General features: G+C 46.9%; 1 pseudogene; it reads right to left on the bottom strand.

Annotated features, from left to right (window-relative positions):
• The window catches only part of LOC139235515 (zinc finger protein 229-like), a 211,144-nt pseudogene extending 200,541 nt beyond the window's left edge, over positions 1-10,603 (bottom strand).
• Between the last annotated feature and the right edge of the window lie 3,184 nt (positions 10,604-13,787).

Below are 13,787 nucleotides of genomic sequence, written 5' to 3'. Positions count from 1 at the left end.
CCCTTCGAGCCTGCAGCACCATTCAATAAGATCATGGCTGATCATTCACCTCAGTACCCCTTTCCTGCTTTCTCTCCATACGCCTTAATCCCTTTAGCCATAAGGGCCATATCTAACCCACTCTTGAATATATCTAACGAACTGGCATGAACAACTCTCTGCAGTAGAGAATTCCACAGGTTAACAAGTCTCTGAGTGAAGAAGTTTCTCCTCAACTCGGTCCTAAATGGCTTACCCCTTATCGTTAGACTGTGACCCCTGGTTCTGTACTTCCCCAACATTGGGAACATTCTTCCCACATCTAACCTGTCCAGTCCCGTCAACATTTTATATGTTTCTATGAGATCCTCTCTCATTCTTCTAAACTGCAGTGAATACAGGCCCAGTCGAACCAGTCTCTCAACATAGGTCAGTCCTGCCATCCCGAGAATCAATCTGTTGAACATTCACTGCACTCCCCCAATAGCAAGAACGTCCTTTCTCAGATTAGGGGACCAAAACTGAACACAATATTCCAGGTGAGGCCTCAGCAAAAGTCTATACAACTGCAGTAAGACCTCCCTGCTCCTACACTCAAATCCCCTAGCTATGAAGGCTAACATGCCATTTGCCTTCTTCACCAACTGCTGGACCTGCATGCTAACTTTCAATGACTGATGTACCATGACACCCTTGTCTCATTGCACCTCCCCTTTTCTTAATCTGTCGCCATTCAGATAATATTCTGTCTTCATATTTTAGCCACCAAAGTGGATAACCTCACATTTATCCACATTATACTGCATCTGCCATGCATTTGCCCACTCACCTAACCTGTCCATTCACCCTGCAGCCTTTTAGCATCCTCCTCACAGCTCACACCACCATCCAGCTTAGTGTCATCTGCAAACTTGGAGATATTACACTCAATTCCTTCATCTAAATCATTGATGCATATTGTAAATAGCTGGAGTCCCAGCACTGAGCCCTGCGGCTCCCCACTAGTCACTGCTTGCCATTCTGAAAAGGACTTGTTTATCCAAATTCTCTGCTTTCTGTCTGCCAACCAGTTCTCTATCCACGTCAATACATTACCCCCAATACCCTGTGCTTTAATTTTGCACACCAATCTCTTGTGTGGGATCTTGTCAAAAACCTTTTGAAAGTCCAAATACACCACATTCACTGGTTCTCCCTTGTCCACTCTACTAGTTACTTCCTCAAAAAATTTTAGAAGACTTGTCATAAATCCATGCTGACTTGGACCGATCCAAATGTGCTGCTATTTCATCTTTAACAATTGATTCCAACATTTTCCCCACTACGGATGTCAGGCTAACCAGTCTATAATTCCCCATTTTCACTCTCTCGACTTTTTTAAAAAGTAGTGTTACATTAGCTACCCTCCAGTCCATAGGAACTGATCCAGAGTTGATAGACTGTTGGAAAATGATCACCAATGCATTCAGTATTTCGAGGGCCACTTCCTTAAGTACAGTGGGATTCAGACTGTAGTTTCAGGATCCAGGGAGGGAAAAAGGAACAGATGGGGAGACTGGTGTGGATTCCAGCACAGTGAGGATGTAGTGGGAGGGAGATTGTGTCGGGCCGTGTATTAGGGGTGTGGGAGGGACAAGAGAGGAAAGGTCACAGGAGCAATTACTGCAGCAGTGTCCATCAATAGTGAGAGAGAGAAGGTGGGGGTCAGAGTGGGCCCTGGACAGGTCGGGAAACTGTTTGTTTGCTGTAACCAGCTTTCCCTCTGTCACAAATAGCCTCCTGTCGCCCAGTGACACAAACAGCCCATTAAACACCACCAATGTCCTTTGGTCTGGTGAGGTCTCCCTTTGTGAAACATCAGCTGTTGTTAAAGCTTCTCATTCTGACTCGCTCAAAGTGAGACAGTATCCACTGTCCCTTTTATTCCATGGGCTTCATCTCTGCTGGTATTGGTAACATGCCCGGGATCACTAAACACAAAACCCAGTCTGTAAATCACTTTCAGCTACTGGACTGAGTGTGTGCCCCACAGCATCTCTCTCACCTTCAATGTGTGAATAGAACATCACGCCTGCAAAGCTGGTTTAAGTTTATATCCAGGCAGCAAATCTATTTAAGAAAAGCCTGAAGGCCGATGAGACACTGCTCAGGTGCCAGTGTGCTGCTGGTTTGTCCGGTATTTGCCTGTAATGCAAAGTAACTGAACATTTCTCCCAGTGCAACCTTTGCTGTAATGAAATGTGTCTTTTAATAAGCCTCATGTCCTTGCTCATGTCTGCTGCAATTGTGTAGAAAGAGGATGTGTGAAGTGATGGTGTTTGTATGGAGATGTGAAACGAGGAAATGGTATCTGTGTGTGGCAGTGACACAGCCTTGTGGTCACAGGCAGAACCATGCACCGATAGCCTTGAGCTTATGGTTTGAGCAGGGTCAGTTCATGAATGCTCAAGCTAAGAGGTGCCAGGGATCGGGAGCAGCGGCAGTAAATAAAATCTAAATGTAAATTCCGATATAGTTTATCTTCATTTATTCCTATTATAATAGCTTTTGCTGAATGTGGCCCATGCCAAGTGCCAGGGTATCGGATCAGGCCCACCATAGAAAATGAGTTTGACACCTTGAGGTAGACAATGTCAACCGGATTCGCCCATTCACCAACCGAACAACTTCTTTACAAACTCAAGCTAGTTTGTAAGGCGTGACCATGTTTCCCGGAATCCATGTTCAGTATCTGTAATGGCCCCTTCCCTTTCCCCATGATCGAAAATAGCATCTCTCAGGATCCCTTCAAGCACCTTCCCAGTGATCGAGGTCACGTTGATGGGCCTTCAGTTCCCAACTTGTGGCCAATTTTCAAAACTTGAACTATGTGTGCTACCTTCCAATCTCGGGGAACAACCCATGACTCTACTGAGCTGATGGAGATATGGGCAAAGGGCTGACAGAGCACCCGTCCCATCTCTTTAAACACCCTTGGGTGGATATCATCCGTACCTTACAATGTCAAGGTGAACCCGCATGGCGACCTTGCTGTCAATGAAGAGTGATTAGAAAGACCAAAGTGCCATTTGCCCCTCTCAGTGTGACCCTGAAGGACTGTGTCCAGGCTGAAGTTCTCCCCCCTTACGATCCTCCTCCCAGATTGTCCTCACTGAGCTCTAGCCAGGTGATGCTAAACTCTCGGGTGGGAAAGAAAGAAATCCACACCAATGTGTTGAAAGCAACAAGAATTTATTTGTCTTTCTCCCAAATATTAAACTCCAGTCCAGTTACAGGAGTTATTGACATCAGCGGAAACAAACCCCAACTGTCAGAATGAATATGGTTCAGTCCGGATGTGATTAACAGCAGCAATAATAGCAGAATCCCACCCCTGCAGTCACTTGTGAACTCTCTAGTGTTTCAGCAGGGTGGATGACTGAGTGAATCCCCTCCCACACTCAGAGCAGATGAACGGCCTCTCCCCGGTGTGAACTCGCTGGTGTATCAGCAAGTGGGATGACTGAGTGAATCCCTTCCCACACTCTGAGCAGGTGAACGGCCTCTCCTGAGTGTGAACTCGCTGGTGTCTCAGCAGGTGGGATGACTGAGTGAATCCCTTCCCACACTCCGAGCAGGTGAATGGCCTCTCCCCAGTGTGAACCGGCTGGTGTGCCAGCAGGTGGGATGATGTAGTGAATCCCTTCCCACACTCCGAGCAGGTGAATGGCCTCTCCCCAGCGTGAATTTGCTGGTGCCTCAGCAGGTGGGAGGACCGAGCGAATCCCTTCCCACAATCGGAGCAGGTGAACGGCCTCTCCCCGGTGTGAACGCGCTGGTGTGCCAGCAGGTGGGAGGACCGAGGGAATCCCTTCCCACAATCGGAGCAGGTGAACGGCCTCTCCCCAGTGTGAACTCGCTGGTGTATCAGCAGGTTGGATGACTGAGTGAATCCTTCCCCACACTCGGAGCAGGTGAATGGCCTCTCCCCAGTGTGAACTCGCTGGTGCCTCAGCAGGTCGGCTGACCGAGTGAATCCCTTCCCACAATCGGAGCAGCTTAACGGTCTCGCCTCAGTGTGAACTCGCTGGTGTATCAGCAGGTTAGATAATTGAGTGAATCCCTTCCGACACTCAGAGCAGCTGAATGGCCTCTCCCCAGTGTGAACTCGCCGATGTGTTTCCAGCTGGGATGGGTAGTTGAAACATTTCCCACAGTCCGCACATTTACACAGTTTCTCCCCAGTGTGACTGCACTTGTGTTTCTCCAGGTTGGATGATAGGCTGAAGCCTTGTCCACACACAGAGCACGTGTACTGTTTCTCCCCGCTGTGAACAGTGCTTTTTGCTTCCATGATCAAAGGCCGATGATATTCCGTTCCCGATGAATCGAGTGACTCCGTCAGATCTTAATGTGATGTTTGGTTTGGGCCTCTGGTTGACAAATCCTCCCCTTTTAATACCCTGTAAAGTGAGTTTCAAACAGGAAAAAGGGTGGGTGAGAGAGAACCCACAAAAACACAAAGGCAGGTTGTGAAATTGAGCTGAATGAACCTGGCTATTTGTGCAGCCATCAGCAGAAGAAAAGTGACCATGAAAGCTGACAGATTGTTGTAATAACCCAACTGGTCACTAATGTCCTGCAGGGAAGGGAACCCACCACCCGGTCTGGACCGACACAAGACTCTGGCCTCTATGGGAGGAGGGAGAGGTGGGCGGGGTGAAGGGGAGGGAATTTAAACATCTGCAACTCGACCAGAACTTTGACAGAACCTCCCAAACCCGCAACCTATCCCGCCTAGATGGACCAGAGCAGCAGGTGCATGGAAATCCATCACCTCCAAGTTCCCCTCCAAGTCTCACACCATCCTGACTTGGGCATATATCACCATTCCTACATTGTCACTGGGTGAAAATCCTGGAACTCCTCACCTAACAGCATTGTGGGAGGGCCTTCACCACACGGACTGCAGCAGTTCGAGAAGGCCCACATCACCTTGTCAAGGGGCAAATGGAAATTGGAAATATATTCTGGCTCTACGAGCGACACCCACATCCTAAGAATGGATTAAAACAAATCTGTATATTGAAAGCCCCTACAGAAATACTTGTTCCTAAAACAATACTCTTCTACATTGTGCGGGCAGTGTCTGTTTCACAACCTAATCTCCCCTAGAATCCACCGCCGTTGACAGTCTCTCATCGGAAATTGTTGGTCCCAGAGATTCTGGGGGTTAAACCCAGCAGCTTCTCCCCCTCTCCACTCCAGGTCAAACTGATGCAACAAACAGACGCACACAGGAGGCCAGGGAGCGACTTCCGTATCCAGCACCCACCCTGATACAGAGCGGCTCTGGATTGGTCGCTCTGTGTTTCCAGTATCGATGCACTGAAGATCAGCATATGAGGGAGAAGGGAATAGAGGGTTATGCTGAGAGAGTTAGAACCATAGAATCAGAGAATGGTTACAGCACGGAACAAGACCATTCGGCCTGTCGAGCCCGTGCCAGCTCTCTGCAAGAGCACCTCAGCTAGACCCACTCCCCCACCCTTACCCCACAGCCATGCAAATGTTTTTCTTTCAGGTACTTATCCAACTCCCTTTTGAAAGCCGTGATTGAGTCTACCTCCACCACCCTTTCAGGCTGTGCAATCCGGATATTAAACACTCGCTACGCAAAAAGGTTTTTTCTTGTGTCGCCTCTGGTTCTTTTGCCAATCACCTTAAATCTGTGTCCTCTGGTTCTCGACCCTTCTGCCAATGGGAACAGTATCTCTCGATCTACTCTGGCAAGACCACTCATGATTTTGAACACCTCGATCAAATCTCCTCTCAATCTTCTCCAAGGAGAACACAAGAAATAAGAGCGGGAGTAGGCCATTTGGCCCCTCGAGTCTGCTCCATCATTCAATAAAATCATGGCTGATCTGATCATGGACTCAACTCCACTTCACTTCCCTCTCGCTCCCATAAACCTTTACTCCCATATCGCTTAAAAAATCTGTCTATCTCCGCCTTAAAAAAATTCAATGATCCAGCCTCCACAGTTTTCTGGGGCAGAGAATTCCACAGAATTAGAACCCTCTGAGAGAAAAAATTCCCCCTCATCTCAGTTTTAAATGGGCAACCCCTTATTCTGAAACAATGCCCCCTAGTTCTAGATTCTCCTATGAGTGGAAATATCCTCTCTGCATCCACCTTGTCAAGCCCTCCAGTAGGTTTTAAGTTTCAATAAGATCACCTCTCATTCTTCTGAACTTCAATGAGTATAGGTCCAAACTACTCAACCTTTCTTCATAAGTCAATGCCCTCATCTCAGGAATCAACCTAGTGAATCTTCTCTGAACTGCCTCCAATGAAAGTATATCCTTCCTTAAATACAGAGACCAAAACTGTACGCAGTACTCCAGGTGTGGCCTCACCAATACCCTGTACAGTTGTAGCAGGGCTTCTCTGCTTTTATACTCTATACCCCTTGCAACCCCAGCTGCTCCTGTTTTGTACAGGTTCATCATAATATCCATGCGTTTGTACTCGATACTTCTATTTGTAAACAGAGATACTGTCAAGTGTAGTATAAACAGGGACAGGGTCTAGTGTAATATAAACAGAGGCAGGGTCGAATGTAATATAAACCGAGACTGGGTCATGTGTAATTATAAACAGTGACATGGTCTAGGGTAATATTTAGAATGACTCCTGGTGCCATGAGCTAGTGAGTACAGAAATAGGAGGATAGAGCAGATGAATGCCTGGCTGGAGAGATGGTGCAGGAGGGAGGGCTTTAGATTCCTGATGCATTGGGACCGCTTCTGGAGAGAGGTGGGACCTGTACAAGCCGGACGGGTTGCACCTCAACAGAGCCGGGACCAATATCCTCGTCCGGGGGGGGGGGGGGGGGGGGGGTTTGTCAGTGCTGTTGGGGAGGGTTTAAACTAGCTTGGCAGGGGATGGGAACCTGAGAATAGATTCAGTGGGAGGGAAGTAAAGCTGGAATTAGAAAGCAAAAATATAGAAAGTGAGTTGGAAGGACAGAGGAAAAAAGCAGGAAAAACAGGAAAACAAACAAATTTAAAAGCTCTTTGTCTAAATGCACATAACATTTGTAACAAAATAGATGAATTGATGGCACAAATATATACAAATGGGTACGATCTGATACCCATTACAGAGATGTGGTTGCAAGGTGACAGGACTAGGAACTAAATATTCAGGGATATTTGACAATTTGGAAGGACAGACAGAAAGGAAAAGGAGGTGGGGCAGCTCTGTTAATAAAGAATGAGATCAGTGCGTTAGTGAGAAACGATATTTGCTCAGAGGATCAAGATATTGAATCAGTTTGGGTGGAGATGAGGAATAATAAAGGGAAAATCACTGGTGGACAGAGTCTGTAGGCCCCTAACAGTAGCTACACTGTTGGACGGAGTATAAATCAAGAAATAATGGAGGCTTGTAATAAAGGAACGGCAATAATTATGGGTGATTTTAAACTTCATATTGATTGGACAAAGCAAATTGGCCAGGGTAGCCTTGAGGAGGAGTTCATAGAGTGTATCTGGGATAGTTTCCTTGAACAGTATGTTGTGGAACCAACCAGGGAGCAGGCTATCTTAGATCTAGTACTGTGTAATGAGGCAGGATTAATAAATGATCTGGTACTAAAAGATCCTCTCGGAATGAGTGACCATAATATGGTTGAATTTCAAATTCAACCATATTCTGGTTGGTGAGAAAGTTGGTTCTCAAACCAGGGTCCCAAGCTGAAATAAAGGAGACTACAATGTTATGAGGGCAGAGTTGGCTAAATTGGACTGGGAAAATAGATTAAAGAATGGGATGGTTGATGAGCAGTGGCAGACATTTAAGGAGATATTTCATAACCTGCAACAAAAATATATCCCAATGAGAAGCAAAGACTGTAAGAGACGGGATAACCATCCGTGGCTAACTAAGGAAATAAGGGAGGTATCAAATTGAAAACAAAGGCATACAGTGTGGCCAAGTCTAGTGGGAGGCCAGAGATGTATGACATTTTTAAAAGCCAGCAGAGAACGGCTAAAAATATGATTGAGAGGGAAGATAGATTATGAAAGAAAACTAGCACAAAATATAAAAACAGATAGTAAGAGTCCTTCATGGTAGAAGACACTAAAAACATCCCAGCAGTGGATAAGCGAGGGGCTATAGATAGGGAGGAACGCAATACAATCACTATCACTAATGACGTAGTACTAGGTAAAATAACAGGACTAAAGGCAGACAAGTCCCCTGGACCTGATGGCTTGCATCCTCGGATCTTAAGAGAAGTGGCTGCAGAGATCATGGATGCATTGGTTGTAATCTCCCAAAATTCCCTGGATTCTAGGGCGGTCCCAACAGATTGGAAAGCCGCAAATGTAACGTGCCTATTTGAAAAAGGAAGCTGACAAAGAGCAGGACAATTTAGACCAGTTAGTCTAACATCTGTCATTGGGAAAATGCTGGAGTCCATTATTAAGGAAGCAGTAGCAGGACATTTGGAAAAGCATGATTCAATCAAGCAGATTCAACATGGTTTTATGAAAGGGAAATCATGTTTGACAAATTCACTGGAGTACTTTGAGGATGTAATGAGCAGGGTGGATAAGGGGGAAGCAGTGGGTGTGGTGTATTTGGATTTCCAGAAGGCATTCGATAAGGTGCCACATAAGAGGTTACTGCACAAGATAAAAGCTCACAGGGTTGGAGGTAATGTATTAACGTGGAGAGAGGATTGGCAAACCAACAGAAAACAGAGGGTCGGGATAAATGGTCATTTTCCAGTTGGCAAACATGACTAGTGGGGTGCCGCACGGATCGGTGCTGGGTCTTCAACTAATTATAATCCATATTAATGACTTGGATGAAGGGACCGAGTTTGCTGTTGTTACAAAAATTGTGCGGAGGACAAAAAAAATCTGCAAAGGGATATAGACAGGTTAAGTGAGAGGGCAAACATTTGGCAGATGGAGTATAATGTGGGAAAATATGTAGTTATCCACTTTGGCAGAAATAATAGAAAAGCAAATTATAATTTAAATGGAGAAAAATTGCAAAGAGCTGCATTACAGAGAGACTTGGGGGTCTTGTGCATGAAACACAAAAAGTTAGTATGCAGGTACGGCAAGTAATCAGGAAGGCAAATGGAATGTTGGCCTGTATTACAAGGGGGATAGAGTATAAAAGCAGAGAAGTCCTGCTGCAACTGTAAAGAGTATTGGTGAGGCCACACCTGGAGTACTGCGTACAGTTTTGGTCTCCGTATTGAAGGAAGGATATACTTGCATTGAAGGCTGTTCAGAGAAGGTTCACTAGGTTGATTCCAGAGATAGGGGGTTGACTTCTGAGGATAGGTTGAGTAGGTTGGGCCTATACACATTGGAGTTTCGAAGAATGAGAGGTGATCTTATTGAAACGTAATGATAATGAGGGGGCTCGCCAAGGTGGATGCAGAGAGGATATTTCCACTCATAGGGGAAGCTAAAACTCGGGGGACATAGTCTCAGAATAAGGAGCCGCCCATTTAAAAGTGAGATGAGGAGGAATTTCCTCTCTGAGGGTGGCAAATCCCTGGAATTCTGTGCCCCAAAGAGCTGTGCAAGCTGAGTCATTGAATAATTTAAGGTGGAGATAGACACATTTTTGAACGATAAGGGAATAAAGGGTTATGGGGAGCGGGCAGGGAAGTGGAGCCGAGTCCATGATCAGATCAGCCATGATCTTATTGAATGGGGAGCAGGCTCGAGGGGCCAAATGGCCTACTCCTGCTTCTATTTCTTATGTTATAGACTGTTTTCCCTCCACTCCCAATTTTCACCACCATTTCTGGCTGCGTTCAGTTCGACACTCAGTGGCTCCCCTCCATCTCCTTACCTGAAGGTGCTGACTCTGGCTGGGTTTAGTTCTGCACTCAATGCTTCCCCTCCCCTGAAGGTGCTGACTCTGGTTGGGTTCAGTTCTACACTCATTGGTTCCCCTCCCCTGAAGGTACTGACTCTGGCTGGGTTCAGTTCTACTCACTGGTTCCCCTCCCCTGAAGGTGTTGACTCTGGCTGTGTTCAGTTCTACACTCACTGCTTCCCCTCCCCTGAAGGTGCTGACTCTGGTTGGGTTCAGTTCTACAGTCATTGGTTCCCCTCCCCTGAAGGTACTGACTCTGGCTGGGTTCAATTCTACACTCACTGGTTCCCCTCCCCTGAAGGTACTGACTCTGGCTGCGTTCAGTTCTGCACTCACTGGTTCCCCTCCCCTGAAGGTACTGACTCTGACTGGGTTCAGTTCTGCACTCACTGGTTCCTCTCCCCTGAAGGTACTGACTCTGGTTGGGTGCAGTTCCAGACACTGACATCTTTCACTTTGTTCCGGCACCAAGATAGCAGCGCATGCGCTATGCTACTTACTGAACCAAGATGGCGGAGCGATGAACCTGCCTTCCTGTACCAAGCTGGCCGCCGTTAGTCTGGGCCTGTGACCGGGAGAACGACCCGAAGCTGCAACCGCCGATATTCCGGTTATTATTCCGGGCTTGCGGCGGGCACCGGATGTTTATGAAGCATCCCCGGCACCCCGCTGGTCCATTATTCCGCTCCGTCCCGATGATAAGCACACTTCTAAGGAGCCTGTCCAAACTGTGTCTCTTCCGCCATTACACGCACCACGCATGCTCCAAACACATCCAAGATCGGCGCCTGCGCACTGAGCTCCTGTAGTCTGGGTGCGGCACATTCTTCCGCGCGGGGCATGCTGGGTACATAAGACCATGAGAAATTTGAGCAGGAGTGGGCCACCCGGACCCCTGAGCCTGCTCCCCATTCAATAAGATCATGGCTGGTCTGATCATAGACTCAGCTCCACCTCTCTGCCCGCTCCACAGAACCCTATACTCCATTATCGCTCAAAAATCTGGCTATCTCCGCCTTAAATATATTCAATGACCCAGGCTCCACTGCTCTCTGGGCCAGAGAATTCCAAAGATTTACAATCCTCTGAGAGAAGACATTTCTCCTTATCTCAGTTTTGAATGGGCTGAGGAGAAAGGCTGCATTTGTGAATAGAACAGGATTTACTGTGATTGCATTGGGCACTGAAACATGTTCACTCTGGCAGCTCTACTTTGTTTCTGATGATCTTAATAACCCCTATACCTGAGCTGGAGATTAATATTATGTATAAATGTTGAATAAATTATCTTTGTTTCAAACACAGTTTGTCGAATATTTGATTCCTCCATGATCAGAGGAGACTACTTGATGTTCTGTTACTGACTGTTCCATTTTAGTGCTTTTTCTTAATCTAACTTATGTCATTTCTCACCTAGTTCACCTTCAAAAAAACCCCAAACTTGTTCCATTTGAGTACGAGTTGTAGTTGTAGTAGACTTAACTGCAGTGTGTCAGTTTAAACTCAACTGAACTCCTTTGAACCACCCCTTTATTGAACCATCTTGCATAAGGTTCGAAATCCGTTACTTTCTGTAACCCGTTTTTGTAACCGATTGAATTTTACAAACTCATCCACACATTTTGCACATGATAGCCTGTTAAATATTCTGATATTTGTAATTGTCATTGCCACAACCTCCGTTCCCTAGCCACAGACTCCGTCCCTCTCCCCAACTTCTGCCTGAACGAGATTTTTGCAACCTTGGTGTCATACTTAACACTGAAATTGGTTTTTTAACCAGATATCCACGGCATAATTAAGACTGCCTATTTCCATCTCTGTAACATCATCCGTCTCCGCTCTTGCCTCAGCTCATCCACTGCTGAAGCCCTCATCCATGCTTTTGTTACTTCTGGACTTGACTATTCCAATGCACTCCTCCCACATTCGACTGTACATAAACTAGAGTTAATCAAAAATTCGGCTTCCCATGCCCTAACTCGCACCAAGTCCAGCTCACCACCACCCCTGTCCTCACTGACCTACATTGGCTTCTAGTTAAGCAACGCCTTGATTTGAAAATTCTAATATTTTCAAACCCCTAAATTGCCTCGCCCCTCCCTAGCTCTGTAAATTCCTCCAGCCCCACAACCACCATCCTGCCCCCCACCCATGAGATATCTGCCTTCCTGAGCATCCCTGATTATAATTGGTGACTGTGCCTTCTGTTGCCCAGGTCCCAAGTCCTGGTAAACCGAGCCTAAACCTTTCTGTCGAACCCATGCTGTATCTGCTCTGGCAGTTTTTGATGGGATAGTGTAGAGCAAGCTTTTCTCTCTTATCTAATCCGTGCTGTATCTTCCCTCGGAGTGTTTGATGGGACAGTGTAGAGTGAGCTTTACTCTGTATCTAACTCGTGCTGTACCTGCGATGGGAGTGTTTGATGGATCAGTCCATGGAGAGCTTTACTCTCTGACTAACCCGTGCTGTGTCTGTTGTGCTAGTGTTTGATTGGACGGCGTAGAGGGAGATTAACTCTGTAACTAACCTGTGCTGTACCTACCCTGGGAGTGTTTGGGACAGGCTCGAGTGAGATTTAACCTTTAATAACCCACGCTGTACCGACCTGGGAATGTCTGGTGAGACATTGTAGAGGGAGCTTTACTCTGCATCGAACCTGTGTTGTCATCATCATCATCATCATCATCATCATCATCACAGGCAGTCCCTCGGAATCGAGGAAAAATGGAAAGAAGTCTTGCTTCCACTCCTGAAGTGAGTTATTTGGTGGCTGACCAGTCCAATATGAGAACCACAGACTCTGTCACAGGTGGGACAGATAGTCATTGAGAGAAGGGATGAGTGGGACTGCTTTGCTGTATGCTCCTTCCATTGCCTGCGCTTGATTTCTGCATGCTCTCGGCATTGAGACTCGAAGTGCTCAGTGCCCTCCCGGATTCACTGTCTCCACTTAGGGCAGTCTTTGGTCAGGGACTCCCAGGTGTCAGTGGGGATGTCGCACTTTTTCAGGGAGGCTTTGAGGGTGTCCTTGTAATGTTTCCGCTGCCCGCCTTTGGCTCATTTGCTGTGAAGGCGCTCCACCTAGAGCACTTGCTTTGGGAGTCTCGTGTCTGGCATACGAACTATGTGGCCTGCCCAGCGGAGCTGATCAAGTGTGGTCAGTGCTTCAATGCTGGGGACATTAGCCTGGACAAGGACGCTGATGTTGCTGTGCCAGTCCTCCCAGGGGATTTGTAGGATCTAGCGGAGACATCATTGGTGATATATCTCCAGCGACTTGAGGTGGCTACTGTACATGGTCCATTCCTCTGAGCCATACAGGAGGGCGGGTATTACTACAGCCCTGTAGACCATGAGCTTGGTGCTACCTGCCCTGGGAATGGTTGATGGGACAATGTAAGGGGAGCTTTACGCTGTATCTAACCCGTGCTGTACCTGCCCTGGGAATGTCCAGCAGAACAGTATAGAGGGAGATTTTCTCTATATCGAACTGATGCTGTATCTGCCCTGGAATGGCTGGACAAGTCAGAGGGAGATGTAGTCTGTGTCTAACCTCTGCTGTACTTGCCCTGGGAACGTCTGATGGAACAGTATAGAGGAAGCTTTAATATCTATTTAACCCATGTTGTACTTGCCCTGGGAATGTTTGATGGGACAGTGTAGAGGGAGCTTTACTCTGTATCTAACCCATGCTGTGCCTTCCCTGTAAGTGTCTGGTGGGAGAGTGTATTGAGATCCTTACTGTGTAACTACTCAGGTCCGTTATACTTCGCAGAGGATGAAAACCACACTGTGACTCCGGGAGGAGCTCCTCAGCCACAGGGAGAAGATGGTTGAGGACGATTCAAGTGATGGCTTTCCCAGGGTGATTCATCTGTAATCGCCGCAGTCGGACTTGTCCCCTT

Source organism: Pristiophorus japonicus, chromosome 23 (genome assembly GCF_044704955.1).
Source record: "Pristiophorus japonicus isolate sPriJap1 chromosome 23, sPriJap1.hap1, whole genome shotgun sequence".
NCBI lineage: Eukaryota > Metazoa > Chordata > Chondrichthyes > Pristiophoridae > Pristiophorus > Pristiophorus japonicus.
This window is presented reverse-complemented; position numbering and strand designations above follow the sequence as displayed.